General features: G+C 38.9%; 1 long non-coding RNA gene across 2 annotated transcripts; it reads right to left on the reverse strand.

Moving 5' to 3' along the window:
- Positions 1-3,728: 3,728 nt before the first annotated feature.
- LOC309612509 lies at positions 3,729-24,259 on the reverse strand. Of its 2 annotated transcripts, none has more exons than XR_014235230.1 (2): positions 15,398-24,259; positions 3,729-9,657 (listed from the first exon to the last, which is right to left on the reverse strand). It is a non-coding gene; the product is annotated as an uncharacterized lncRNA (long non-coding RNA). The 2 variants fall into 2 exon arrangements; XR_014235231.1 differs by having other exon boundaries at positions 13,391-24,259.
- Positions 24,260-27,463: the final 3,204 nt, after the last annotated feature.

The raw sequence follows: 27,463 nt of genomic DNA on the forward strand, positions 1-27,463 counted from the left end.
TCCAGAGACAATACAGGAGGCAGAATTGTAAAGAGTTGCTGCTTGGTTGGTTATGGGAGACAGGAAGTTGTCAAGAATGACTCCCAAAATTTCTGACTTTAACAACTAGGTAGATGGTGGTGTTACTGAACTAGAGGACATGGGAAGTTTAGAAGGGAAGGACATGAGTTCTGTTTGGACCATAGTGGATTTTAAGGTAGCTCTGAGACATTCCAGTGGAAGTGTCAAATAGTGAGATATAAAGATCTGGAAATCACAAGAATATAGTAGCAGCAGCGTCAGGCAATACTCATTGTCAGGCAGGTGAAATCATCTTAATTCCCAGGAGGTCAAGCCAGTTAGTTGCTATGTGGGGCTACTGGTAAGTAGCCCCTTAGAAATGTGGGTAGAAACACATTTACAAAGTGTCCCATACATCCCTGTGCACTCTCTAAGGAAAGGATATCTTCATAGTTTGTGAATGAGGAAACTGAGGCTAAGAGGAGTTACATGATCTGTCTGAGGCCATTCATCTCATCAGTAGTGAAGAGGGGCATATCAGTCTGGGTCTCAACCAGAAATGGTTGGCAAACTTGAAGGAAGATAATTCAAGGAGGGGTTGTTTGTTTTACAAAGGATTACCAAATAAGGATGCAAAGTGGGGGACCATGAGAAATAGTGCAGTAAACTGGGGCTAGTAGCAGCTGAGTTGTTGTGAACACCCCTAGAATCAAAGTATCAAGAGGAGAGAGTCGCTCCCAGACCCTGCGAGGAGAAAGTTGTGTGAAGCTACTTTGAAAGAAGCGGTGATCCTCAGTTCAAGGACACAGTCAGCTGATGCCACCTCGTTCAACTCTCTACTTCTCCCACGTGTCTCCTATCAGGGCTCCCATTGGCCAAACCCAACAGGAAGCCAGAGGGCAGAGAGCTAGGTGGAAAGGGGTAGAGGGTGTGATCAAAAGGGAGCAAATAGAGAATAGCAGGACACTGGGGCTTCCATCCGGGTCCATCCGCACTCCAAAACCCAGAGCGCGATCAAGAAGGGGTTGCTCAGCGTAAGGCCCTGACGTGATGGAGTACACACGGAGACCTGAGCAGAAGCTCAGTGAGCTCTCAAACCCTGGACCCCAGGTGAGAGTTAGAGCAAAGCTGAAGTTAGCTCACTGAGGAGCTCTGCCCAAGCCCATCAGATACCTGCGAGCAGACCACCTCTGATCCCATCTGGTAGTGTGGAGCCGACTTTAACAGCCAGGACGCCTCCTCTCATAACACCCCTTTGAAGGGAGCATTCATTGTCATTTTATAAATTTGCAAATGAATAAATCCTGGAATTGAGTGGCAGCTCCATTTACGCAGTCATGCCAATTCTCCTCAACTCGTGTATCTGAACCCCGTGTTTGAATTATAAAAGCAGGGATCGTCAATGTGGACTCTTCCTTAGATAGAGAAGCCCGTTAAAGAGCTGTTTGCTTCGGGGCTTTCTGTTCAGATGTCCCTGTTGTCACTTGAAATGTCAGATGAGAAATTATTTTGCTATTGATATTTCAGGTTCTGGGTTAGTGACTGTCAGGTATGGCAGCATGCTCAGAGAAGTGTTAACTGTTTCTGACTAGGGGGAATGCAGCTTAAAAATGTATAAGGTAATTTAGGTGTCCCATTCTTGACATCCATTTCAATGGGCTGTGTTAATATTTACTTTCTTGTCCTGATTATTTTATATGTCCTTCGTATTGTTTCTGTTTAACTGCTCTATAAATGACTGCCTTCTCAAGCAGGAATTCTCAAAGAACAATACAGCATATACATTCAGAGGTCTCAGGAATGTTGTGTATGTTCAAGAGCTCAGCTTTTATTTTTTCAGAAATCACCTCAACTTAAGGTCAATGGAAAGAGACACACTGAATTATAATATTGTTTGCTATGTAGGAAAAAACAAGGGAGGGTAAGTGGAAATTTGGCATAACCTAGGATAAGCCATGGCAGCTATTCATCTTGCTTAAAATCCTGCATGCTACAAAACTACCTTGGGAAACTGCCTTGAAAATGGAGTAAAAAAAAAAAACTGAGGATAACATATCTCAATTCCATTCAGCATTTTTTTAACTAGTATTTTTTAAAGTAATGATAAAAATAGAATAAGATTCAGAATCAAAAAAAAAAAAAAAAGGTAAATTACTCTCCCACCGCACAGGCAACCACTATTAATGGTTTCTTGGGTGTCCAGATGTATTCTGTGCATATGTAAGTAGAGGTAGATTATTTTATGCAGATATTAGTATAAAATAGATAATGCTTCACATTTTATTCTTTTCAGTTAGAAATATATCTTGAAGGTCATTTCATATTAGCACATACAAGTCTATCTTTTAAGGCTGATTTCCAACTGAATTACATTATGTTCTATGTAATATCAATTCTTTAGCATTTGATCCTCTGTGACCTAGTATGGTAAGCTTTTATAAATATTCCATATGCTCAGAAAGAATGTATACTCTCTGTTGGCAGCAGGCTCTCTCTCTCTCTACACACACATGCACATCTGTCAAATCAAGCTTGTTAATTGTATTGTGAGGTCTTCTACATCTAACTCTTGGTCACCCGGTCTATCAGTTTCTGATAAAGTGATGTTACAATTTCTCACTATGATTATTGTGCTGATTATTCTCCATTTGCCCTATGATTTATAGATGCTCATAAAGAAAGACCTGCTAGTATCAAATGATAAATTCCTTTAAAAAACTCTATTCTTAGCCCTCTGCCCTACTCTCTTGTCCTTTGGTTTCCAGTTAGGTTTGGTCAGTGGGTTTGGCCCACCTCCTTGCCCCACAGAGGTCTGCCTTCCTCCAGGGCAGGAACTCATTCTGGGCAGCCCCTCCTTCACAGCTCTATCTCTCCATGGGCTCTAGTAATTCTGTTCCCTCCCTTTGTTCTTTCAGGCCTAGAGGAGTAATGGCTTCCCACTGTTGCTAGTTCTTTGGTGCCTCACCATCCCCTCTTGTCTTTTCAACCCTGTATGCACCTCTGTAAACAATCCATTCATTCAGTTCTCTTCAGGTAAACTCTCCTGAACACTATATCTGCAACTCTCCTGAACATGATATCTGCTTCTGTCGAGACTCTGAATTTTCCATTCTTCTTATAATTCAGTTTTTGCTTTATTAATTTCAAGGTTATCTTGTCAAGTATACATAAACTTGTGGTTGATATATCTCTTTGGTAGATTGTTCCATTTATATATTAATGGGTTTCCTTTAAGTATTATTTTTTCTTTTTTTTTTTTTTTTTTTTACTTGAACTCCAAAGGCGTAGGTGAGCAGGCTAGTCTTTTGTGGAGCTGAGGCTTTTTCTTCCTGTGTGGACCTGCTTATTTGGAGTTCTCTGTCCTGTTTATTACATGAACCACATCTATAATACATGATTGATTTAAACTTCTAGATTGAGTTTTTTTTTTTCTTTTTAATTTATTTTATTTTATTTATTAATTTTTGGCTGTGTTGGGTCTTCGTTTCTGTGCAAGGGCTTTCTCTAGTTGTGGCGAGTGGGGGCCACTCTTCATCGCGGTGCGCGGGCCTCTCACTGTCGCGGCCTCTCTTGTTGCGGAGCACAGGCTCCAGATGCGCAGGCTCCGCAGTTGTGGCTCACGGGCCCAGTTGCCCCGCGGCATGTGGGATCTTCCCAGACCAGGGCTCAAACCTGTGTCCCCTGCGTTGGCAGGCGGATTCTCAACCACTGCGCCACCAGGGAAGCCCAAGTATTATTTTTTCTGATAGTAACTGATAAACCAGTCTTTTACTTTGTATTTATATGGTACAATTTTTTTTCTTTCCATCTCCTGTTTTTCAACCTTTCTGTGTTGTTTTGTTTTGAAGTGTATATCTTTAAGAAAGTTTATACTTTGATTTTTAACTCAATCTGATAAATTAACAGGTAAATTTTATCCATTCACATTTATTGTGATTACTGATATATTTGAACTTATTTTTGCCATATTACTTTCAGTTTTCTGTTTACTCCCTCTTCTAGTTTTGACACAGATTGTATTCTTACTCTTTAAGTTATAATATCCTTAACTATTATTTTCCCTAAAGTATGAAATTATTTGATATCTCTGTCCTCTTCCCTGAGAAAAAATGGACCTTAGCTCATTTTAACTCCGCAATGAACACCTATCCCTGTCTTCCTTATCATTATAGAGAATTTTAATTCCACCTTTTTTAGCATAAAAATAGATTTCTTCTTATAGTCAGTGGTTAAAATGCATTTGCCAACATGTTTTATCAGTTCTGTGGTGGCAGCTCAGTGTCCTGTGCTGCGGTGATATGAAGGTACCACAAATCTAGTCCCTGAATAAGCTGGTGATTGGGCAGGTCCTTGCTGCAAAACTCTGTCTGTTTCCTATTGCCTTCTTAGACAAGCAGCTTCTTATAAGCTGTGACCCCAGGCAGCAACCAGGGTAGCAACTTCATGGCTGGGAGAGCCTCATTCCTGCCCTGTACCTGCCCTCAATCCTGAGCGGCTCTGCCCACTTTGGACATGGAGTGACCACTTTGTATATCTAGTCTATTTCTGAAATGTGGAAACATTTACCGTATTTTGATGATAACTGTGTATTCAAATTGTTCTCTTTTTATATTGTAATTGTTATTGCCATGTATTGTTTAAGTGTGCCTCAAAGTGTAAATTTACGATGCTATCTGGTTTGGAAGTTGAATCCCAAAGTTTGTATTGAGCGCCTACAGTATGCCTTGCCCTAAGTGGCAGAAAACACCCACAAAAGTGTCTCTCTCTTTAAGAAGCTTATAATTTCCTAAGTGAAAGAAAACATATACATACATGAAACAATTTTAAAAATATAAGGCAGAATGATATTCAGGTGTCAAAATCTGTGATATTTTCCCCAGGTGTAGAAAGCAAGGTGAATGACACAATAGTTGCAGTGGCTGGGGATGACTGTTTTGTTGCTCCTAGTTTATTTGGAGGGAAAGGGGCGCAAGAAGATGACTATACCTGTGTTAAATATCACCTAGGCTGGTGCATACATCCACACATACGAAAGGACATTTTATTAAGTATTATATGTTATAACCAGTCCTCTTCATGGAGCTCAAGAAAAATATCTAAATATGCACCTTGAAAAAACACGTTTAACTTTCTCTAATAGATTCAGTTAACTGCTAGACCCTTCTTACCTGCTGGGACTATTATGAGTAGGAATTGCCACCCTGTTCATATAAGTTAATTATTTAGAAAACTGAAAAACAAGATGATGATTTCAGTTATGAACAACTGATTCAGACTGATCGTTTTCTCTTTTTTCACGTGTTTAGCATATGGTCCTAATGAGATTAGAGCAAAATCAATTGTATTTGTTTCCATCAAACTATATAACAGGCTCTTTGGAAAAGTTTTCAGATGTCCTTCTAATCCTTGAGATGGCAGTGAAATCCCTACCCCTGGCCCCTTCCCTGGCCTAATCTGCATTCTCTCAATTGTTGACTCTGTAGAGTGAGTGACCTTCCCTTCAGTTTGGGGGCAATGGACAATGATCTGAGTGAATTGTCCTGATTCAAGCGATTATAGATTCAGATATGGGGAAGGGGGTCCCGTTAAATCTGGACCTCAACCGGCTGTAAGTAATCCCACTTTTCCTTGAACTCATAATTTATCTCAATCTCTCTGGTGGCATTTTCTTTCTTTTTTTAAAATTTATTTTATTCAAGTATAGTTGATTTACAATGTTGTGTTAATTTCTGCTGAACAGCAAAGTGTTTCAGTTATACATATATATATATTCTTTTTCGTACTCGTTTCCGTTATGGTTTATCCTGAATATAGTTCCCTGTGATATACAGTAGGACCTTGTTGTTTACCCATTCTATGTATAATAGTTTGCATCTGCTAATCCCAAACCCCCAATCTGTTCCTCCCCCACCTCCCCCTTGGCAACCACAAGTCTGTTCTCTATGTCTGTGAGTCTGTTTCGTAGATAGGTTCATTTGTGTCATATTTTAGATTCCACATATAAGTGATATCATATGGTATTTGTCTTTCTCTTTCTGACTTACTTCACTTAGTATGGTAATCTCTAGGTCCATCCATGTTGTTCAAATGACATTATTTCATTCTTTTTTATGGCTGCGTAGTATTCCATTGTATATTTGTGCCACATCTTCTTTATCCACTCATCTGTTGATGGACATTTAGGTTGTTTCCATGGCTTGGCTATTGTGAATAGTGCTGCTATGAACATAGGGGTACATGTATCTTTTTGAGTTATAGTTTTGTCTGGATATATGCCCAGGAGTGGGATTGCTGGATCATATGGCAACTCTATTTTTGTTTTTTTGAGGAACTTCCATACTGTTTTCCATAGTAGCTGCACCAATTTACATTCCCATCTGGTGGCATTTTCTTAAGATGAATAATACCCTGAATTATAACTCTTGCCCCCTCTAGCCTGTAAATTCCTTGAGAGAAGAAGCCATGCCTGATTAATTTTTGAATCCCTGAAAAACTATAGTAGAATATTAAAGTTGTATAGTGAGGCCATTTAATAAATACGTGACTATGTAAAGCCCAGGTAAGTACGTGTATTTCTGGAGCTCGGTATATCTCGCAATTTTGTAGAGTCTTACAGCATCTTTGATAAACTTCTCAGTGAAAATGTTGACTAGGCAAGTTCAGTTAAAATATAGTAGAAATGTTTATTCTGGTATCTCTAAGTATACATTTAATTCTACAGAAAACTTACAGTGTGACATCGTGTCAACATTTGCAAATTGACTGTAAATGACCTTAATCTTAGTGCAGCCTGAAGGATCAGTATAGTAATGCCAGGTAAGTGCTTTTTTACCTGAGACTTCTTTCTCATCTTCTCCCGTAAAGAGACCCTAATATGTATTTTGATTTGAAATTGGAAATGTAACTTTCACTGAAAGTGTCATGTGATGTTTGCATTACTTTTAACTGCTATGTATAAAGGAAACTCTGTCCTTTGACTCTGTCAGTTACTTCTCTTGTGCACAGGGAAAATGCATTAAAATGACTAAAAAAATTTAAAAATTATAAATGAAAACAACCCTGTCAAACCCTTACAAACACTATGCCTTTCTCTTCAGCCTAGTCTCTTTCTATCCATGTCACATATTTCTTTTCTGCTTCTCATTGTAATAATAGTAGTATTATTATAAGTGGCACAGAGAGGTTAACTAACCCACCTGAGGATGCACAGCTACTAAGACATAGAACCAGGGTTTGAACCTAGGCAATTTGACCCTAGAGTTCATGCTCTTAACCACCATATCATTTTTGGTATAGTATCAGACACATGGAGAACTCAATAAACACCTATCTTCTTGCTGTTAGTCTTCAGCCCCATTCTTTTGTGAGAGAAACTCCAACACCAGATCCACTGCTAAATTACTCTAGAATAAGGCTTATCCCTATTCTGCTTTCTGGTGGCCAAACTCCTTTAGAGAATGTGGGCATGTCGCATCACCATGATGGAGAAATAGTCATAGGTGCAGTCACAAAACCAGTTAGCTAAAACTGGAATGAGCATCTAAAGGAATCCCCATCAGAAAGTGTGAAGAACAACTGCTTTACTTCTATTACTGTCAGTTGCTTTTTTTTTTTAAATATTTATTTATTTATTTATTTGGTTGCACTGGGTCTTAGTTGTGACAGGCGGGCTTTTTAGTTGCGGCTCGCAGCCTCCTTAGTTGTGGCTCACTGGCTTCTTAGTTGCAGCACTTGGCCTCCTTAGTTGAGGCATGTGAACTCTTAGTTGCAGCATGCATGTGGGATCTAGTTCCCTGACCAGGGATTGAACTCGGGCCCCCTTCATTGGGAGAGTGAAGTCCCATCCAGTGTGCCACCAGGGAAGTCCCTACTGTCAGTTGCTTTTGAGGAGAAAGGGGAAGTGACTTATTATTTTCCTGGATAAGGCTTTACCTGGATATATATTTCTTAATCTTATGAAAATACCAGACCATGTTCCTAACTTCATCTCTAACCCCAATACTTTCTGCCGAGAGTTATCAGTGCTAACACAAAGGAGAAGAGGAGGCAATAATCTAAAATGACAAATGACCCAGATAATATTTTTTTTTTTTTACTTTGGAATGAATCAGAGACTCCACCCACTTGTTACCAGCAGTCTCAGCCTGACTGATGATAGTTTGTGGCTTCACTGAGTAGCAGAATGGAACAGGCCAAAGATATTCCACTTGATAACTGAGAATTAAAATTGTATTTATATTGTAGAAACATATATGCTTAATTCTAATAACACTAATACTTTTAACTTGTGATTCTTACATAAAGTATGTTTGGTTATATACTAGATATTTTTATTTTCTATTTATTTATTTGGCTGTGTCAGGTCTTAGTTGCGGCACGCAGGATCTTCGTTGTGGCACATGGGATCTTTCATTGCAGCGAGCAGTCTCTTCTTTGCAGCGCACGGGCTTCTCTCTAGTTGTGGTGCACGGGCTCAGTAGTTGTGGCATGCGGGCCTAGTTGCCCCACAGCATGTGGGAACTTAGTTCCCCGACTAGGGATCGAACCTGAGTCCCCTGCATTGGAAGGCAGATTCTTAACCACTGGACCACCAGGGAAGTCCTGTTTTTATTTTCTTTAAATGGGGCTTCGAGTTTGAGTGCCTCCTATGTGCCAGGCACTGTTCTTGGTGCTTAAGATACAAAGCAAAGCAAGAGGACAAAGCAAAGATCCCAGCCTGCAGGGACTTTATATTCTAGCTTTAGAGTAACTAAGCAGTTATTTTTTTATTGCAACTCATGTTGTAAATTTATCAGTTGAAGGCTGGGTGATTGATACACAAGAGTAAGTCATAAATTTTTAGTATGGTTCCAAATTACCAAGCACTTTTGATCCTCAAGAGTTCACTTAAGTAATATATGCAACAATAAAAAAAAATAGAATAGTATAGAAAAAAATAATATAGAGTGGCCCTGTCTTGGGACAATTTAAACCCAGTCTTAGGAGATCCTGTCATCATTCCAGAGATAGTAAAAAAAAAAAGCTAGAACTATGGCTGTAAATCTTTTTACTATTAAGAAGTCTTTTTACTTTTGTACCCCATGTTTTGAAAAATTTAATGCTTTAAACAAATCCCATTTATTAAGTAATAATTTATTTCCCCCTATATATACCATTTCTGCTACTTCTGTAGGTACCAGAAAAACCCAGAAACAGGTTGAGCTCAGGCATATTCCTACTCAGTACCCAGATAGTTATGCCCCATCTGCCACCCTAGGAGCCCTTGTTTTGGGCTGTTGAGTGTGTGTGTGTGTGTATACCTGCAGAGATAGATGGTGGTATTAGAAGTCATGTGGGCTTTTAAGATACCCCTTCATGAGAGCACAGTATAATTGGTATATTAGTTTCTTAGGGCTGTTGTAATAAGTGACCACAAACTTGGTTGCTCAAAACAACAAAAATTTATTCTTTCACAGTTCTAGAGGCTGGAAGTCTGAAATCAAGGTGTAGGCAGGACTGTGCTCCCTCTAATGGCTCTGGGGAAGAATTCTCCTTGCCTCTTTCAGTTTCTGGTGGCTCCAGGCATTCCATGGCTTGTGGCTCCATAACTCCAGTCTCTGCCTCTGTCTTCACACGGCCTTCTCCTCCTTTCTATTTGTGTATTCTCCTCTGCCGTCTCTAATAAAGACAATTGTCATTGAATTTAGGGCCCACCCAGCTAATCCAGGATGATCCCATCTCAATATTCTTAATTATATCTGTGAAGACCCTTTTTCCAAATAAGGTCACATTCACTGTTCCAGAGGTTATTACATGAGCATGAATTAGGGGGCTACCATTCAACCCACTACAATTAGGTAGGCCTAAAAAAATCTATCAATGCTAGAAATCAAAGTATTAAGTGAAGGGTTTTGAATTCTCCCTCCTTATCCAACACCCCATACTTTGCTCTTGTCTGAAATATCTGGCCATTGCCTCAGCTCCCAGTTGAATGTTACCACTGGACTCAAGCTCTGCTCTTGGCTCGGACATCTGGTTCCTCATCTTGGGTCTCATCTTGGCTTAACCCCTGGAGTGGCTCTTGGTATCCCCTTGCATGGATGACTTCTACTGACTCTGTAGCCCATCCAGGTTGCCACCCTCTGTGCTCAGCATGGCTTGTTCCCCCATTGCCCAGTCTTGTTACCAATAGGACACACCCATAGTGTTTCAGTAAGTCAAGTCCTTGTTGCATAAGGACATGACCCAGTGACCTCCCAAGTGTCCTCCAAATGGCCTGTATGGAGCTAGAGACTACTGCCTACCCAGAGTTATGCTTATAAAAATTTATAACCCCAGGATTAACATGGAACTATACTCCTCTGTGGTGACAGAAAGCAGGTGTGTGCCAGAGCCTCTGTATTCCATGGCTACCTTTTGTCCTGAAGTTCTTGTTCACCCAAGAGGACTGGTCCTGAGTGCTTGGAATTTATATTATTCTATTTTAAAAATGGGATTTCAGATATGCTTTGAGATAAACCCATCTTGTTTCTTTCTTTTCCAAATGCTGCATTTCATTTTTCATATTTATCTTTTGCTCCCTTAATGATTATATTCTTTTTTTTCTCCCTTCAGAATGAACCAGTTACAATTTTCCATTTGAAAATAAATCTCATCGTATTTTATTTCCTGTTTTCCAGGCCATTTGTTTTTCTCAATTACTCAGATCTAGCTGAGAATTTTGTTAGCAGCTCCAAAGTACGATGCACTATAATTCTCCTGGAAGGTGAAAAGTGAAAAGTATAGGAGCACGTCTAGCCTTTGATCTGAGGCTCTTACACTAGAATCCTAAAATTGAGTGTATCATGTGACTTTGATCTACAGGCTGACATTTTCCCCCACCAAAGAGGTATCCAGAGACTTCACACCTAGTAAATCACCACCATAACCTCTGTGCCATAAAGACCATTAAAAGCAATAAATGCAAGTATCATGAGAATTACTTGTTATTCAAATATTTAAGTTTACAGTCTTGCTTTGCATTATTGCTTTATAAAGCAATAAGTCCTTACAACACATCTCATGCCTAAGGAAGTGTGGCGATGTCAATTTGATCAAAACATCAAATTACTACCAGAATGAGATTACAAAATATTTTTTGCAGAGTGCTTACGTGAACAATATCGCAATATATTTATTATGTTAACTGGCTTCAAATTTGGGCAGTCTACCTAGTTCAGTAGACTGAGCACTAGATTGGCAATAAAGTTCTCCTAAATTCTAACTTCAGTTCTACTGCTGATTGGCTCTGTGTAGTAAGTAACTATTCGTTGTTTCTTTGCCTTTGGCCTTGTGAAACATAAAAGTAGAAAAAGAGTAAGGCATGGCCAGTTGAGTCCTTAATATTTAGTTTGAGGAATTCTTGGATGCAGAGCCAGTTTTTATTTTCTAAAAATGGAAATTTTATTTTCATGGGGCAGTGCATCAATAGCTTCTCCTCCTTGCTCCCTGGTCTCCGCTTGGCCCTGCACCACACGCACCAACCTTTCCCAAACAAGGGCATTTTTGTGGCCAATAGAACAATAGCCACTATCCTTGGAACCAAGTGAGTGAGCAACTCAAATATATTCTGGGTTTGTTAGCATATTTATTTAGATAGCACTTATGCTTCTTTTCTAAAGTTAGGCTGCCCAATCATAGGTGATAGGTGATTTCAGACTACAATAAAGAGCTTTAAAATAATGATAAGAATGCCACAGATGATCAAGTTAAGAACTAATATTCTTTTACCCAGAGAATAAAAAACTTATCAATATCTGGCGTGGGGCTGAGCTTATTGCAATCAGCTTCAACTGTTTGAAAGATTATATTTTGGATAATATCTTTGCTCCTTACCCCCACTAAGGTTAGGACAAGAAAGTAATCATGAAGGAATTATGTTAGATACAGGTAGAGAGGTCTGTTAATACACCAGACAGGTAGTTGCCTTCTCTAAAGAAAAAAAAAGATCCTGATGTGTTACAGCTTCCCCAGAGTCGGAGAAGGGAACTGTAACTTCACAGCTCATCCCATTCATCAGCTTCCCAGAGTTTAAATACCTCCTGAAGAAACATGGTAGCTCTCCTTAGTGTCTTATTTCAGTCTCTTTTAATCCTTACAGCAAGAACCTATTAATGCTGAATAGAAGCCCATCTGTACATTTAGGCTTATTTCCTCTTTCCTCTGGGAAAAGAGGACAGATAATCACCACTTCATGTGACATCCCTCAACTACTAAACCCCTGTAACACTGTCTTCTTCTTTCCCCCTAGCCCTCAGTGGGTCTGTTTCCCAAAGACTTACTTATTGTTGTTGCCCCTCTGATTTTATGATGAATGGCAATTCTAACACCTCTGACCCTGAGAAGCAGAGAATTCTTGGCTTTATCTTTGCACTAAGAATTTAAATGCAGCCGAATGTATGAGCAGAAATAGGTCATTTTTCTTCTGCAGATCACCAATTGCAAGATTTCTTTTCATAAAAAAACAGTATATCAATTTTCTATTGAAAATACATTTTTGTAAAGCATGAAAAAATGGAATCTCAAGCTCTGTCGCCATCAGAGAGGTGAATGGCTCTTCTCTTTTGAAGCAGCTGCCAACAAATATGAGGACTGGGTATCATTTCTGTCCTTGGTGAACTGTCAGGCTTCTCTTTATGAGTCTGGCACATTCCAGGTGGCTGAAGTAGCTTCTCATAGTCAGGAACTGGTGCGAACAGTTGTTTCTCTACCTATGGCTTACAGTCCTGTTGCCTAGGACTGAAGGATATTCTGAGTTGAATAGTACTTAATGCAGATAATTGAATAAAGTGCTGTTTTACATTTATTGAAGGTGACATTCATGTAACATAAAATTAGCCATTTTAAAGTGAACAATCCAGTGGCATTTGGTACATTCACAGTATTGTGTAACTACCATCTATATCAAGTTCCAAAATATTTTCACTGCCCCATTAAGAAATCCCCTACCTAACTACCTCCAAGTGCTGGTAACCATCAGTCTGCTTTTTGTCCTATGAATTTACCTATTTTGCATATTTCATATAAATGAATTCATATAGTATGTTACTTTTTGTATCCAGCTTCTTTCACTTGACACAATGTTTTCAAGGTTCATCCACATTGTACCATTATCAGTACTTCATTCCTTTTTTATGACTGAATGATATTCTATTGCATGTGTATACCATAATTTGTTTATCCTTTCATCTATTGGTGGGTTGTTTCCACCTGTTGGTTATTGTGAATAATGCTGCTATGAACATTCATGTACAAGTATTTGTTTGAGTATCTGTTTTCAGTTCTTTTGGTTATATACCTGGGAATGGAACTGCTGAGTCATACAATAATTCTATGTTTAACCTTTTAAGAAATTGCCGAACTGTTTTCCTACCTTTACTTCTGAAAGGGAAAACCCATGACATTAACGCAATGAACGTTATCTTAGCAGGAGGAGCACAGCCCTCTGAACCTCCAAAGAGAATTTTCTGACGAATCAAAGGGCACAGAGTCATTGGCAGCAAAGGTGTTTTAGCTGCCTGACCTCTGCTCCTGTACAGACAGAACCAAAACAACAATCAGCACAGTCTCCATAAAATACCAGGAAAAGAAAACTCAAATCAGCCCAACTCCAGCTAAGTTTTTACCACATGAATTCCTTGAGATGCTTCAGTCAGTGAAGATCTATTGCCCTTTGGCCACATTTGTACTGTAATTAACCTCAAACTCAATTAAGAGAATTGCCTTAAAGGAAGAAGGCAATTCTGATGAGATCTGTTTCGAGAAAAATCTGAAAAACAATCTAAAGTTGCCGGAAGTCAGGTTTGTGCCCTTTCTTCCTGTCAGCATAAGGATCCATACTTCGAATGTTTGACTAATTTTGGCAAATTAATTACCATTTAATTATCACATAAGAAGACATCTACTTATTTTCCCAAAAACTGTTACTCTGCTGTAGGCAAATTGGTATAAAGACTAATCTAATTTGCCTATTGTAGAAACAGACTGGGCTTTTGAAAGTCCACGCCTATGTTCAGTTTTCTGAATGTCTCCATAGACATTTCCTTTTGTGACATTGATATTGAAGATATAGTGGGTACTGAATGGTAGACAGCCCACACCTATACTGCAGTGCCAATAAAAGGCAGTGTTAGGATGTCTGACCTCTTGATGTAGGAAACACTTCACCATCCCTGGAACCACATGCTTGATCAAGCTGTACTAGTCATGATGTGCAATGGAATTACAACCATAACAGAGTTAAGATGGAATAAATTAGAAACAAAAACCCTCCTCTTTCTTGGAGGTCTTAATTCAAGTTAGTATAGTTGAGATAATGTGCCCAAATCGTGTACCCAGAAAATGAGCTTATCCATCGGGGATCTTGCCATGTTGTAATTCAGAATTTACTCCTCAGAATTACAAAGCTATTACAGTCGGAGTGGCACGGTTGCCAGAAAATGAAACCTCAGAACATTGGGTAGCCTGAGTTAGAGGAACTGCTCCTCAGCTGCTAAGCCACCGTGTCTATAATAGTTCAGCCCTGATCCCTGATACTATGCTGCTTGAGTCACATGCTCTTGGAGATTACTTCAAGTTTAAGCAGAAAGGTAGGAAGAGGACAGGGAGACAAGGCAGCTCTGCAGATGCACTCTTTGGTTAGATGTCACGGGAACAGATTAGGGAGATCAGACTACGTGGAGTCTCCCTCCCTCACATGGAAAAAGACTTCTGCTTGAGGAGGAGTCACAAATTCCTGGGCAGAGAGTAATGTTTGTGCCTGTGGAGAAACAAAATGTCCCTGAGGTGGAATTTTTGAACCCAGTCATACATAATTGGTGGTACCAGACAGGAGAGAGCCTGACATTTCAGACTGTAACCATATTCAGGAGGATTTGGTTCATAGAAAAGTTTATGTTAAAACCTGAAGTCTCAATCTCTCTTTATCCCAGGTTATCATTTTGAGATGCTAAGCTAGCTGGACCCCTAAAGTTCGATTAACGTTTTCCAAGGACAGGAGAAATTATTCTTCCTTTGAGAGTTGATATTCATTTCTCAGTAATTATCTTCTTGAGCTGTTACAAAACTCTTAATATATGAAGGTACTCTTGATTTGTTTTAAAAATCTTGAGAAATGTTGGGGCTTCGCTGGTGGCACAGTGGTTAAGAGTCTGCTTGCCAGTGCAGGGGACATGGGTTCGAGCCCTGGTCTGGGAAGATCCCACATGCTGCAGAGCAGCTGGGCCCGTGTGCCATGACTACTGAGCCTGTGCTCCAGAGTCTGCAAGCTACAACTACTGAGCCCAAGTGCCACAGCGCACCTAGAGCCCGTGCTCTGCAACAAGAGAAGCCACCGCAATGAGAAGCCCGTGCACAACAAGGAAGAGTAGCCCCCACTCACCGCAACTAGAGAAAGCCTGCGTGCAGCAATGAAGACCCAATGCAGCCAAAAATAAATGAATAAATAAATAGATAACTTTTTAAAAAATTAAAAATAAAAAGCTTGAGAAATGCATCTGATCCAAGTTAATAACTCACAGCAATATTTTTAGATAATGCCTGGGTACAATGCTTATATAAACTGAGTCCAGGCTTCACATTATATTAGAGATTGTCAGGTGATGTCCTTTCAGCTGACACACAGGGCCCTTGCTTCTTGCCAGAGTGGAGGGCAAGTTCTTAGTAAACATGCAAGGCTCATATGACTAATGAGAGTTGGTTCGGCCCCTAAGGAGATTCTAAGTTCCATTAAACCAAAATAGGAATCGGGCATCACAACAACCTTGTGAAAACTCCAAGAACTATTTCTGTCTCCAGTACAGGGAAAATGAACTGCAGAACCTCAATGAAAACAAAGTCCATGAATGTTGCCATACCCACCTAATCCTGCATTCTGACTCCAGCAGAAGTTCAAAGGGAGTTTTGTGGAAGGGAAGCTTGGTTTCTTCAGTATCAATCCTCAGGGATGTATTTCACCGTCCATCAGTAAACTACTATCAGTCCACTAGAGATAGGGTTTATCTGACCCTTCAGAAGCTATTTCTATAATCCATATATTCCCAGCTTCGCAGTCTATGACTTACAATGGAAAGTATCCTTTCATTTTATACCAAAATTATGACAGCATTCTCTCCTACCAGCCTGTTTGCTGAAAATTCACCTCTCTCAAAGGGCTCTCAACATTATCTGAAACTTTATTTGTACTACTTTATATGTAAAGCTCTGAGAGAGAGCTTTCCATGTGTCCCCTCTGGCCTTCTCCTTGCTGCTTTGACCTTCAGGAACGTTCTGCTGTCATGGACTTAGTTCTCCCCACCAGTGCCCACTGTTGCCCTCACTTAAGCTTCAGAAAAAAAAAAACTTTTTCCTTTGGTCCAAAGAGAACATCCCGATAATGCTTCCTGCTTTTTCATGTGGCTAAGAAGCAGATACAAGGTCTTTCCAGGCTAGGGGTTCCTTACCCCAAGGCCTCAAGTGCTTGTTATTTTCTTCTCTGAGCTGCTGTTGTATCTACTGCCGTTCCTGACAAAAACAAAAGCTTGATGATGGTGCTGCCCTGAAGATAGCTCACTGCCAGCACAAGCCTGCTCAAAGCTTCTTCATACTTCAAAGTCCAGGGCCAAATGGATCCCTAATCCAGAGAGATGTGCCCCTCCTTCCACAGTCCATGGTTTCACTTTATTTCCTACATGGAGATTATCCATTTCTCAAGATTACTGATGGTGGAAATATCCATTCTCTAAAAGAAAAAGCCTACATCCACTCAAACTCTAAGCCCAACAGGTGTCCCCTGGCTCCAATAATACTGTCTCAAAATGGTATAATAGTGGCCTGTTTCCCAAAGTCAGGGTCATCTCTTTTATCTATGGTCACTTTTTCACATTTGTGTTTTCTACTCTTACTATTTCTTAGGTGCAGGAATCTCTAGGTGCAATAATGTGTCAGTCAGGGTCCAGCATGGGTCTGGACATGGATGGCATACTCCATGTAGGTAATTGAAGGAAGTTAGTAAAGGCACTATTTACAAGGTATGGGCAAGGTTTACAGAAATCAGCAAGGGACAATGCAGTATCTGGGGTTAGCACAATGGGGAGCTGATACTGCCCATAAGTCTACTGGGCAAGGGAGGATGCATTTCCCAGAACTCAGAAAGAGTATGGAGAGAGCTGACAAGAGTGATAGCCTTCAGTGGATAGACTCAGCCAACCCTGCACACCTTGGTAGAGAGGGAACTGGGGAACAAATACCCCAACGTCACTCCCCTCCATCTTCCAGTCTCCTGCCCCAGTGCCTCTCATCACCACCCCACTCGCCAAACCCAACCCTGGCCAGAAGTCAAGGGAGTTTGTTGATGCTGTCCATGTTAGTCAGTCTCCCAGGGCCAGAGCAGGGCAGAGAAGGATAAAAATTAGATCTGAAGAGGCGAAAGAAGGTGCTTAGCAAAACTACCTCTTGTGAAACTCAACAGCTTTAAGTTTTTTTGCTATATCTATTTCTTAAAAGGTTCATAAAATGTTCTAATATTAGTGTACGGATTCTATCAGTAGATTCACCTGATCTTTGCCTCTTGATTTCAAAAGACTTAACATATGCCCTCGAAGTCATTTCTTTCCCAAACTTAATATCCCTCATGATTGTTGTTGGTCCCTACTCAGCAGCAGCCCTTTCTCTTCACACATTTTATTGTATTTCTCTGTTCCTTCTGAATATCTCCCATGATTTCCTTAAGGTGCAGCAATTAAAACTGCACACTTTATTCTAGAAGCATGCATCCTAAAGTAAGAATAGGAAACATGCTAATTCAATCACGAGAGCTTTAAGAGCAATAAAGCTAAAATAAAACTTAGGGAAATAGAAATTACAGCAGTATTGAAAATTAAAACAATTTACAGGTAGTTAGGAATTGTTAGGAATTAGCACAACATGGACCATAAACTGAAATTCACTGCAGGCCATGGGGTAGAAGTTTCCATAAGTTTTAATATATTTTTGATGGCTTGAAATTGATCCTGTTTTGGGGGAGTATTTTGCATAGCATAATTAAATAACCCTCATAACTAGATATGAAATGTGCCTGAATCTAGCGCCCAAATAAAATTCCAAATGTGATAATATGAACAAAGCCTGAAAGGGGTGGGGATGAGGATGGAAGAGAGAAAAACCAGTTAAATCTTCCATTCTGTTTGAGAATGAGTAGCTCTTAATTTTTTATGTTAACATAAAAATGTAGGCTTAAATATGCAAGGGCAAATATTATTAATATAAAGATGGGAATAAAAACTTTTAAAACACTAGATAGGGGAGAAAAAGAATTATGAAAACTACCATCTAGCCAAAATCAGGAAAGGAAAAAATATGCAAGAAGAAAACATAATAAGTTGGAAACATAAAATATGATAGGCATAGCACATTCTTCCTCATTACCCATCTGGAACTCGTCTTTGACTCCTCTCTCACTCACAGTGTCTGTGTGGTTGACTCACTTGGGTTTTCCTTGGAAATATCTCATGTCTGACCCTTTGCGTTCCCACTACTGCCCCTCTAGCTTCCTTGGTCCTGAACTAATGCAGTAGCTCTAGCACAACATAGCCTACCTTGGCCTCCCTGCAGAAACTAGAGCAATCTTCATAAAGCATAATATCACACCCCCACTCAAAAGCTTTCCAGGGCTCCCCCTTCCTTGCCATTTACCCTTCTTATCTGATTTTCAAGACCTTTTATAATATGACCCCAGCTAACTGTGTTTCATCTGTTCTAAGACACATTTTTTTAAAACAATGAAAACATCTCTGAAATCAGAGTGCATCTTACAATTCATGGCAATCATGCCATCTTAGATTTGATGAAATATGGTTCTCTTCTCAGTTCTTGGCTTGGCTACGGGACACCTCTATCCTAGAAAACATGACTTTTCATTTTGCTGTGCTATGACTCATTCTTTCACAGCTCCAAAATTTTGTTCAGACATTTCCCACTGTCTGGGTATCCCTGTCCTGCTGCCCCTCTTCTTATATGGGTCCACCTTTAAGGCCCAGCTCAAAGGCCATCCCTCAAAGAATGCCTTGTTCACTACCTCAGCTGGAAACAACCTTCCCTTTGAAACCTCTCAGTTCTTTCTTTGTAAGTCTAGCAACTCTTATCACATAGTTCTGTTTAGTTTAAATACTGGTGTACATATTTGGTCTGTACACAAGACTCCTGGAGTTGTGCAAATGGCTTGGGAAGGCAGTGAAAATTGTGACATTCTGTGAAAGAGTGTAGGCTTGTTTCACTAATGTACTCCAGGACATTTGGAACAGTTTCTTTAAAATCTGTGAAGTGCTATCATTCCAGAACTCAGTGAGAGCCCTGCTTTGAGCTGCCTTCTAGAGGTGGTACATCATCAGTGAGCCAAAGAGAGACCCAAGATCTGGAATCAGCAAGAGATACTGGAAGACACCGAGCTGGGAGGGGAGCTGCTAGGAGGGGCTGCTCTACCGGCAGGACTCACTGATTGGCCCTGTTCCTGGGAATAGCCCTTGGAAAGGTCAAACTTTGAAAAACCATGTTGCTTAGAGATTGTCAGCCCTCTCCACTCTCCTCACATGAGTCACCATGATGTCTTGGGAGGGTGGGGCTGGGTGGGAGACTCTTGGTTTTTCAATTTACCCTTCCCTCAGGAAATCCAGACTAGACTGGAAGTCTAAGAACTCTGGGTTACCTCCATTGGCACCTACAGGGAGACACTGAAAGTCTGTAACCCAGCCCTGGGAGAAGAAGGCTACGTGTCCATGTCATCATCTGCAGCAGATTCTTCTCAGTTACAGCTAATTTTGAACTCTCCCAAGTTACATGCACAAATCTTTGCTGCAATACATTCACAGGGCTCTCTTCCGGCAAATTTCTCTGACCACATGAAGATAAGAACCTCAAATGCCCTCTTGCTATTATCATGAAATCTTTGTGGCTAAATTTATGAAATTTCCTGCTGAGTTCTGCTTCTTAAGGCTAATGCCATTTTCTATAAGGGCCGCCCAGTTAACCATCTTTCTACGGGTAGCCTCTCAAGCCTCAGTCTCTACCAAATGAGGGGGTAGATTCAAGAAGCTTGAGGTCACTGCCAGCTTCAACATTCTAACATCTGCTCGGTGCTCTACAGAAATCACCTCCCATGCACTGGATTTATGCATTTATAAGTTTGAAGCTCGCTTTTCTCTGAGGCAGAATGGTTGGCATGATGTGATCTGGGCATGTTGGTTGAACATTTTCCATATGATATGACTGCTCTCCACAGCTTCACACCGGGAGGCCTTGCATAAAGGTCACAATTGTTGAGCTGATTTCACCAAGAGACGGTTTTGTTTTAAGAATTTTTTCCTCATTAAAGAAGTCAATAACTGTTTATTACAGAAAATGTGGACAATACAGAAAATTATAAAGAAGGAATTAAGAATCACTTAAACTCTGACCTCTCATTGTTAACACTATGGCACATATCATTACAATAATTTTTCTTTGCATGTATAGTCATATGATTTTTAAAATGTTTGATATAGAATTGGAATCATACTTTTCAAACCATTTTTGTTTTTTGTTTTTTTGGGTTTTTTTAATCTGGCTTTTCTCCCTTACTGATAAATGATTAACATTTTCCTGTGTCATTATGTACTTACTAACTGTGTGACCCTTGGGCATGCATGTCCTTTAATTGATAAAGGTACTTCAGTTTCCTCATCTGAAAAATGGTTCCTACTTCACATAGTTGCTGTGAATATTTAAGTGAGTCAACATTTGCCAAGTAGTTAGAACAGTACCCGGCAGGTAGTTTAGGCTTTATAGGACTAGCTTTGGCTACTATGACTGCTACTACAATTTCTTCTACAATGTCATTTTAAAGACTGGATAAGATTACATTGTTTGGGATGTAGCATAATGTATTTAATCAAGGTCCCATTGTTAGATAGTTAGTGTTCTACTTTCTTGCTATTATGAACAATACTGCAAACAGACATCCTTCTTTTTTTTTATTTTATTGAAGTATAGTGTCATATTTAATTTCTGCTGTATAGCAAAGTGACTCAGTTATACATATATATATATTCTTTTTCATATTCTTTTCCATTATGGTTTATCACAGGATACTGAATATAGTTCTCTGTGTTATACAGTAGGTCCTTGTTGGTTATCCATCCTATATATAATAGCCTGCATCTGCTAATCCCAAACTCCCAGTCCTTCCCTCCTCCACCCCCACCTTGGCAACCACAAGTCTGTTCTCTATATCTGTGAGATTGTTTTTGTTTCATAGATATGTTCATTTGTGTCGTATTTTAGATTCCACATATAAGTGATATCATATCAGACATCCTTCTTTCATTGTATTTGTAACAGGACAGACTGTGCACTAGGTAGGGAAGGAATACAGTGATAGGAAATGGAAGTACCATGTTTTGCCTTCTTGGTTTTGAACTTGGTTGGAGAGGCAGAGAGAATGTCAGTGCCTCCCTTTTGCCTGGAATGTTGCTGCTCAGAAACTATTCAAACTTTATGGCACCACCCAGTCAAATATCTGAAGGTCTTTCCTAGATTGAATCACTAGTAATCCTATCCTCAGATTCCAACTGGAGAAGGATCCTTGGCCAGCCATGTCATATACTTCCAGTTCTTCATGCCACGGCTCTCATAAAATGACTCAGCCCTATGGGCTCAGCTCCAAAGAAGACTTGGGGGATATTTAGTGAACTCAGTGAGTTCCTGGACCCTCCATCTTTTCCAGGCTGGTGCATATAAAGGTCCTGTTGGAGGTGATCACGCTGTCTCTTAAGGCTCAATTCCTGTGGCCATCTTTCCCAGCACTACTGGAGAGAAGGGGAAGGGGTCTTCTTCTAGGTTCTGATCCCCTGTCTTTAGTTATAGGAATGATTATGATGCATTCTGGTAGAATGGGACCAGTATCCTCTCTACAGATTGAGGGAGTTACAGACTCAGAGGTATTTGGAGGCTTCATGGAAAAACCTTATGCAAAAAAGCTATGCCAGTGCAGATGAGCACTGCTATTGGGCAGTCCTTGCTGGGGGGACAGTGACTTATAAGATCACCTTCAAGAAGCTCTGCATGGGGGAGTGTATTGAATGCTTAGTTCTTACTATCTCTCTGTTAAATATACCACCAACCAAATCACCTGTTTGGTCCTCAGTCTCTCCTAGCCAAAAGTGCATAAGCTACCATATCCTGGAAGACTCATGACTTCTGGATTTCTGCCTTTGTTATCTCCTGGTTCCTCTGGAAGTATTATCTCCTAGGTTCCCCGGAAGGTTCTGCCCACCTTCTATCCTGTAGGGTTTTGGATAAATACACTTCCTAGAGAATTCACTTAATATATGGAGGCAGGTGTGTTCTTCCTTAACCTCAACTATATTCAGTCAACTGGACATTTAACCTAGTACCATGGGTCTGTGTTTCTGCCAAGTAGATGGAAACCTTCTTAGAATATAAGGATGAGGCCAACAACCCTAAGTAGAAAGAGTGGTGAAATGGGCAAATCTAGTCTTTACTGTTAGAAGTCAGGACAGTAATTATTCTTAGTGGAGGGAAAGGAGCACAAGGGAGGCCTCTAGGGGGCTGGTAACAGTCTGGGTTTTGCCCTGGGTGCTGGCTACATGGGTATGTTCATTTTGTGAATCTTCAGTGACCTGTACACTGAAGATAAGGGTTCTTTTTGTACATGTGCTGTACTTCAATTAAAAAAAATTTTTAAGTAGGGGATATTGATAAATTGGATTAAACAAAGGATGATCTACCTCTATTAAGACTAGTGGCTCTTTCCTAAGGCTACCAGATTTAACAAATAAAAATACAGGATGCCCAGTTCAGGTAAACAACAAATAATTTTTTAGTATAAGTATGTCCCATGCAATATTTGGGACATGTTTATACTAAAAAAGTATTCATTGCTTATCTGAAATTCAAATATAACCGGTCATCCTGTATTTTATCTGGCAACCCTTACCTTAAATCTTCTAAATATGTCTCATCTTTAATTTAATGAAAAAGTTAAAAAAGGATATATATTGAATGATATGTATTTAGGATACGTATAGTCTTAGAAGGAAATATTTAAATAAATTGTAGGAGATAGAAATGAGAAAGTAAGTGCTCTGGTATTTCACTGTCTCCATTCCTCCTTCATTCATACCTCTCTTCTGTTGCTTTGGGTTTCTCATTCCCACATTCATATCAATAAAAGGAGAAGAAATAAGATAAGCAAAAGAAATAAAGTAGCACCCCAATCATTTACACTTTTATTTATTTTTTGAATCTGCAACTCTGTAGGTTGGTGTTTCTGAAAATTTCACTCCTGGTTTGTCTGTGTCCTTGTTTCTTATTTTTTCTTCCTCTTTTTCTTATTTTTTTTCCTCTCTATTTCACCCTTTCTCAGAACTTTGTAACCTTTGCTCAGACGGAAGTTGACCCCTTCTCAATATAATCAGTGTTTTTCCTGCCTTTTCATATCTAGGTTTCAAAGGCTAAACTTGAAAAATCTATTTGTTATTGATCTCAGAAAGGTCACTTTTCCTTTTTCTCTCCAACAATGATAACTAATATGTACCTGGTACATTTCAACTATGCTTCTTACACAGTTGGTAGATTTGAACCAAGTTTTCAGAATTCCATCTTACTTCTTTTTCTATACTTTCCACTCCTAAAGGTGAAGAAATTCGAGTACAAATTATTTAGGACAACTAGGCTCTGTCAGCAAATGGAATCAGATCCCAAAGGTTTTATGCTTTGAAACATTTTCAGTTTACAGAGATGGGTGATAATAAAATGAAATTATTTCCTGCTTCCCTGAAGGCTTCCAAGTTGTGATTTGTAATGCCAAGGGTATTTATTACCCACTTTATTTAGAGTAAAATTCTCAAGTCAAAAATGATTTTGATATCCTTTCATTTAAACAATAAGTACATCTCCTAAAATGCTTGAGGGGAATATGAAACAGGAGGGATAAAGGAAGTTGCATCCACATCAGAGAAAGATCATAAGGTATCTCAATAACTCATATTTGGAACCTTTGCTCTAAAGGCTGGCCACCTAATCCTTTCAAAAGTTTGTGGGTGTTCTGCTGTTGTCAACTAACATATATTTCTGATTGAATCACTTAACTAATCATTGATCCGGTCATTTCTAAACAATTCTGGGCAACACTTTTCACTAATTATTTTTCACACAGTTGATTGAACTGACTGGTTATCTTGTCACGGAAACTCAAAACTTTTAAAATCATATATATATATATATATATATATATATATATATATCCATTACTCCTGTGTTAATAAGTTTTACTGTGACCAATTTCTTTTGTTGAGAGAGAGAGAGACCGAGAGAGAGAGGAAGGGGATGGGGGCAGAATGATAAAGGCTCAGTATGTGCAGAGGAGAATTTAAAAATACACAAATTAGTATAAAAGCATCATAAATAAGGCAAATAAGTATTAATTTTTATGAAACAGTATTACCATAGATACATAAATCAAGTAGCTCTGGTTTTTTCAGGATACTTCATAAACATTACTGAAATGTTTATTAATCAGTAAACGACATAGACAATTGCAGAATCTTTAACAACTGGAATGGTATTTTCAACTCTTAAGAGTTCCACTGCAAATGCAGTAGTGACCTTTAGCAGCTAAATAAGCTCCCTGGAACACGCTGGGTTGTTACTAGTTACTTACCAACTACTTGCCCTTGTAGTCCCTGACATTCCAATATCAAAGCTGTCCAAAGTCTGTCCCCAACCTACTTTTCCACCTTTATCTCCCACAACCCCCAACTGCCTTGGGTTATTTCTAATCAGGTCTCCTTATTGGCTCTGCAACCCTGGGGCTGCCAGAATACCACCTCCTCACCTCCACCCTGCCCACCAAATCCTCCCCCACTGTCCAGGCCCAGCTCAAAACCCACCACTTTCATTAAATTATACCTGCCTACTCTAGTCCACAGACATCCTCTGTCTTACCTGCCTATATGATTAAATCACTGTACCATTAATGTGCTGTTTTATTACATACTAGCTTGCACCATCTTCTGCAGTGCTTTCTTAAAGAGTTATGTAATATTCATGGATGTTTGAACATACTTTTGTAAACTATAAAGCTTCGTACTAGTGCAAATGTGATTGTTTTCATTAACTAGTTTATGGCCCCCACCCCACCCCTGAGATGGGGCTTGTGCATACATTTTTGTATGACATCTAGAGAGTAGTGCATACTCCATGGCGCCTCCAAAAATATTTTCTGATAAATGAATGCATAGAGGACCAGCAGAACTGGAACGAAACCACCAGAGTTTGAATTTGCCACTTGTTACCTGTCTGAATTGGAAGTAGTTATTTAATCTCTGCTTCAGTTTCCTTATCTATAAAATGGGATTATAATGACACCTGCTTCATAGACTTGCTTTGAGAATTAAATGAATTCATACAAGTAAAGTGACTAAAAAAGCATACTTAGGGAATTCCCTGGTGGTCCAGTGGTTAGGACTTGGCACTTCCACTGCAGGAGGCACAGGTTCCATCCCTGGTTGGAGAACTAAGATCCCACAAGCTGCACACTGTGGCCAAAACAAAACAAAACAAACAAACAAAAAGCAATCTTAGCACATAGCAATTATTCCATAAATATTAGCTATTTGAATGAATGAATGAATAAAACAGTATGGACTGCAATTAAAATCTAGAGACAATAATGGCTACTTTTTATTATCCCTGGAACTATGATTATAAAATAATAAACTAATAATAAACTATGATTATAAAATAATCATAGTGCATAAGAATGTTAAGGGAAATTATTATCTCTCTTTAAGATATGTCATGATGTGTATATTTATTCCTGGAAAGATTTTTCAGAATGAAGTTTATATTCTATATTACTTACTTTGTATTTTTTAAATAAAAAGTCATATAAGACTTATATAAAAGAGATTTTGGTACACTTATTTTTCTAGACATCACATTACTTTTTAGATCTGAATAAATAACATTGCTGAATATTCCTGACCTTGGTTTACATTATTTAGAAGATGATACTTAAAAGCAGCAATTAATTCCATGTGATTTGGTCTAGATATCTGTGTTGAGCTACTTTTGTAAAAGTATGGGTTAATTTTGAAGTAGAAATTGACAATAACAATTTCATGAGGAACTTCTTGAAAGATATTTGTTTCTAAAATTTTCTCAAAACATTTAACTTGCCTAGGTTAATTTAGCAAATTAAATATTTTCTTTTATACTAGTCAAAGTTGTTATGATTTTTTAAATAGCTTAACAGAATAGTTTATTTCTCTCTTCTTTTAATTTTGATTGAAGTATAGCTGATTTACAGTGTTGTGTTAGTTTCAGGTGTACAGCAAAGTGAATCAGTTGTACATATACATATATCCACTCTTTTTTAGATTCTTTTCCCATATAGGCCATTACACAGTATTGAGTAGAGTTCCCTGTGCTATACAGTAGGGCCTTATTAGTTATCTATTTTATATATAGTAGTATGTATATGTCAATCCGAATTTCCCAATTTATCCCCCCTCTCCCCTCCTTACACCCTGGTAACCATAAGTTTGTTTTCTACATCTGTAACTCTATTTCTGTATTGTAGATAAGTTCATTTTGTGGATAAGTTCATAAAGACCAAGGATTTCCAGCACTAATGATTTGCAGATATAGCAACCTTAAATCATTTCAAGTGATTTTTATTGCTCTGTGGAGCCATCTGCTGGTCAATGGTGTTATAGGTCTATAAAATTTTTTCTCTGGGTAAAGTGAGGCTCTAACAACATCAGGTACTCTCCATGAGATATAGCTAGGAATTTGTGACCCAAACAAAACCTGCAGAAAATATCCTTCCAGATATATATAATGAGAGTAATTTGGCTATAGGATAATGGCGAAAATCACATTTAGAAAACAAGTAAATTCTATTGTATATTTGGGGGAATTGTTTCATTCATTCAACAAGTTTTTGTAAACTTCTCCCTGCTAATAGGATAGAAAAATACACATACATATATATACACACAACATATATATACTTTACAGTATGTAATTTTTAAAAAGCTGTATAGATTAATACCTTTCTACTTATTAAATTAATAACAAAGTAAATTGAAACTTTATTCTTCTGTATGGCAACTATATTATTTTTATCACTTTTAATTAGCATTTATTTTTCAGCTTCACTATGAACTCATAGACTTTTACAGTCTTAACTGTTTTAATAACCATTATTTATGGTTAATTGCCACTTCTTATTGGATGCTTAAATGTCCACAACCTGTTCAGGGGAAGCTCCTTTATATGGTTTCTTTTGTCCTCTAAACACTACTATCATTGCATCCTTGATTTCTGGCAACAACCTGATGTTTCAACCCAACATAATTTTTCCTGCCCCCAAATTATGGAGTCAACTATCCTCCAAGAATCCTGGTTC

Source organism: Balaenoptera borealis, assembly GCF_965194805.1.
Source record: "Balaenoptera borealis genome assembly, chromosome: 15".
Taxonomy (NCBI): Eukaryota; Metazoa; Chordata; class Mammalia; order Artiodactyla; family Balaenopteridae; genus Balaenoptera; species Balaenoptera borealis.